Genomic DNA, 4118 nt, shown 5'->3' on the forward strand with positions numbered 1-4118 from the left:
AGAAATTTTCTCTTTTCTTACAGGGTTGGAGGTTCAGAGACTTGGAAAGTAGTTCCTTTCTGAACTCTTGGCAGGAGACAAATCTTTCTTTCAGCACATAAAATCTCAATGATTGAATTGTGTGTGTGTTAAAAGCCCCTAGAAGAGACTTGCTCATCTTATTTGGTAGAGAATCTACGATAGAGGCAGAAAGTAGTAGCTAAAAGAAGAGAAAAAGAAGGTGCCCCTGACAAAAGTACGGATTCAAATTTGGGAAATGGGTGACCTGGGATATTTATACCTTCTTTGGAAAAGAAGAAAGTATTTTCTAGTGCATGTTGGGTTCGTGCACAACCAAACTAGAAAGAAATGTCACTTCATTGGGTGAAATCTCCCAGGAGCCAAGTTATGGTAGATTGGAAAAATGTATGAATTCTCCTAGTGCTAGCAGAGACACTATGGACCCCGATTTGCCAGGAATACCCAAAGCATCTCTATAGTGGCCTGAAACCCAGAGTATTCATTAAAAAATTTCATATAGTACTGGGTAGGGAAATGCCTAGTAGCTACAGGCAATAGTTAGGTTACAGAGAATTGGAAAATGTCTTGAAAAAGTGAGAAATGATGGAACCATGGTGCATCTTAATGTCAACTTGATGCATTTGTAAATTTGTGACATTACTAATCTATGTACAAAAGTAAATATAATTATATAATTATAAAATAAAGAAGTAAATTTCTAAGAAGAGCATGTGAATTAAAATGAGTTCAATATTTTATTTATTTATTTATTTATTTAAGGTGTGCACACTTTATCGAACTGGTCTTGTCAGTGTACAAGGGAGCGCCTGGCTGCCTCGTGCCTCAACTCCACTCCCAAGGAAACCAAAACGCCTTCATGAATCTTAAATTGGAGGGGACAAAAAAGGGGGAAGCCATGATGGCAGACCATTCAAAATAGAACAGAAAGAACAGGTTTTAAGGTGAAGATTAAAAAAAAAAAAAATGGGGGACTACATAATTTACACAAAAGCAATTTTATCACCCTCCTGTGTGGACTTGGGTAAGAACTGCCCCTTCTCAGAGAGAAATGGAGTGGCTTTTGGGAAGGCAAGGGACTTCCTGTAACAATGCATCTCACGATATTTGGAATGACTATTAAAAAAAAAAAAAGTACAATCAAAGTCCTCGGCCACATTGTAGAATTTTGGGGATACTCGTTCCAACCAACTGCTGTCACCTTCACCGTTCCAATTTTTAAATCCTGAGTTGTGCCAAAAAAAAAGAAAAGAAAAAATATTGAGAAAAAGAAAACGGAAAAAATTTCAAAAACAAAAAACAGTAATTAAAAAAAAATGCACACAAATAAAGCCATGCCAATCTTATATCGTTTTCTGTGCAAGTTAGGTTTTATCAAGAAAGGGTGTAACACCAACTAAAGTAGCAGTCCGCCTAGAAGCATTTGCGGTGGACGATGGAGGGGTTCGGAATCGTCATACTCCTGCTTGCTGATCCAAATCTGCTGGAAGGTGGACAGCGAGGCCAGGATGGAAGTGGAGTACTTGCACTCAGGGTGGGGGCGATGATCTTGCTCTTCATCTTGCTGGGCGCCAAGGTGATGATCTCCTTCTGCATCCTGATGGCAATGCCAGGGTACCTGGTGGTCCCGCCAGACAGCACCGTGCTGGCGTACAGGTCCTCGGGGATGTCGATGTCACACTTCGTGATGGAGTTGAAGGTAGCTTCGTGGATGCTGCAGGATTCCATGCCCAGGAAGGAAGGCTGGAAGAGCACCTCTGGGCAGTGGAACTGCTTGCTGCCAATGGTGATGACCTGCCCATCAGGCAGCTCATAGCTCTTCTTCAGGGAGGACCTGAAGTCCGCAGTGGCCTTCTCCTGCTCGAAGTCCAGGGCCACATAACACAGCTTCTCTTTGATGTCATGCACGATTTCCCGCTCGGCAGTGGTGGTGAAGCTATAGCCGCGCTCCTTAAGGATCTTCATGAGGTAGTCCGTCAGGTCCCGGCCAGCCAGGTCCAGATGCAGGATGGCGTCGGGCAGGGTGTACCCCTCGTAGATGGGCACAGTATGGATGATCCCGTCCCTGGAGTCCATCACGATGCCATCGTGGCCAGAGGCGTACAGGGACAGCACAGCCTGGATGGCCACATACATGGCCGGGGTGTTGAAGGTCTGGAACATCATCTGGGTCATCTTCTCACAGTTGGCCCTGGGGTTCAGTGGGGCATTGGTCAGCAGCACGGAGTGCTCCTCTGGGGTCACACGCAGTTCACTGTAGATGGTGTGGTGCCAGATCTTCTCCATGTCATCCCAGTTGGTGACAATACTGTGCTCGATGGGGTGCTTCAAGGTCAGGATGCCCTTCTTGCTCTGGGTCTCCTCGCGCACACAGGAGTCCTTCTGGCCCATGCCCACCATCACACCCTGGTGCCGTGGGCACCCCTCGATGGAAGGGAAGATGGCCTGGGGGGCATTGTCACCTGTGAAGCCGGCTTTGCCCATGCCGGAGCTGTTGTGGACCACCAGAGCAGCGATATCGTCATCCATGGCAAACGGGGGGTGGTGTAAACTGGCGGTGGCAGTGGCCAAGAGGCGAGGGTGAGGGGCCTGTGTTCGCAGGGTGGACATGGTCTTGGTGGTCTCAATATCTTATTTTTAAAGAGATTTTATTTATTTGAGATGGAGAGAGATTGAGAAAGAGCATGAAAGCGGGGGGTGGGGGAGTGGGGGAGGAGTGGAGGGAGAGGGAGAGAGGGAATCCCAAGCCGACGGTACTCTGAGCATTGAGCCTAATGTGGGGCTTGAACCCATGGCCCTGAGATTATTACCCAAGCAGAAAACAAAGAGTCCAACACTTAACTGTGTCACCCAGGCACCCCATAGTGTATGTACAAAAGTAAATATAATTGTATAATTATAAAATAAAGGAGTTAAATTTCTGAGAGGCATGTGAATTAAAATGAGCCCAATATTTTAGATCACTATAATTTAAAAAGTCATTTTCTGACAATCATAAAAATATTTTAAATTAATAGAGCTATTTTCTAAAATCTAAGTCAACAAAAACTCGCACTGCAATTTTAAAGATGGATTAACTCATCTGAAAATAGGGCAATTATTCTGTGAATTTTAATACATATACAAAGTCTGTTATGTACAGAACATGTACAGAAGCCAGTTACTTGTAATGCAGATCAAATCTGCCCAAATGAATTGAAAAACTTCATTTAGAACATAGTAAACAAAAAAGCCAATATTAGCCAGTATGTTATTGTTGAGATATTGTGAGTTTGGAAATTGTTAATAAAAATTAAATTACTGGAACTTAAATATATCTTTAAATTTTTAATATTTACTTAAAATGTGTTTTAAAATTAACTTTTATTGTTTCAATCCTTGAATTAACTTTTCTCAGCAAGTAGGCATGCCCCATCTACTTATTTACTGGTTATTTGGGTCTCCTGCCAATTGGAGTATTTCTAAATGTGGAACATTTATACACACTATTCAGGGGTGGGCTGTTGGACTACAGCTGCCCATGTCTTCATGAAATAAGTATCAACTGCTCTGCCACACTGAAGATACAAGTGACAGGAAGTCTATTTTCTCTTTCCCAGGTTAAATTAAAATTGCTTAACCTCCTACATTCCAGATGAGAAGGAAATCCTACCATACATTCCTGGGACTCCCTCAATCTCTTTGCTCATCCAAAAACTGTTGTAGTTTCTCATCCAGCAAAGAGGTCCATCTACTTTCACTTCTACCTGGAGAAGAACTTTGTGTCTTAAGATCTGCTGTTGCCTTGTGGTCATTGCTCCTTGCTGCCACACACTGTCCCTTTTAAGAGTCACTTGACAGTCCAGAGATGCAGGGAAGTTACCATCAACCAATTTCTGCCAAGCTCGAGGTCAGCCTAAACTTTCAAAGGAGGCCACATCTGTAGGTGGCCTTGACCTAAGGTATCTTCTCTGGAATCCCTGGATATCATCTAAGTGCCCATGTAGCTAAGTCTTCTGTCCAGAGGTGCTATGCTTGAGCTGATTAGAAGGTCAGCCCATGATAGAATGTGCAGCAAATGTCCCTTCTCCAGTCTCAGAACTTCAGGGAGGCTGGGGAAG

General features: G+C 43.6%; 1 pseudogene; it reads right to left on the minus strand.

Moving 5' to 3' along the window:
• Positions 1 to 1431: 1431 nt before the first annotated feature.
• Positions 1432 to 2551, minus strand: LOC132013806 (actin, cytoplasmic 1-like; annotated as a pseudogene).
• Positions 2552 to 4118: the final 1567 nt, after the last annotated feature.

The sequence above is a fragment of the Mustela nigripes genome, chromosome 3 (genome assembly GCF_022355385.1).
Source record: "Mustela nigripes isolate SB6536 chromosome 3, MUSNIG.SB6536, whole genome shotgun sequence".
Lineage (NCBI taxonomy): Eukaryota > Metazoa > Chordata > Mammalia > Carnivora > Mustelidae > Mustela > Mustela nigripes.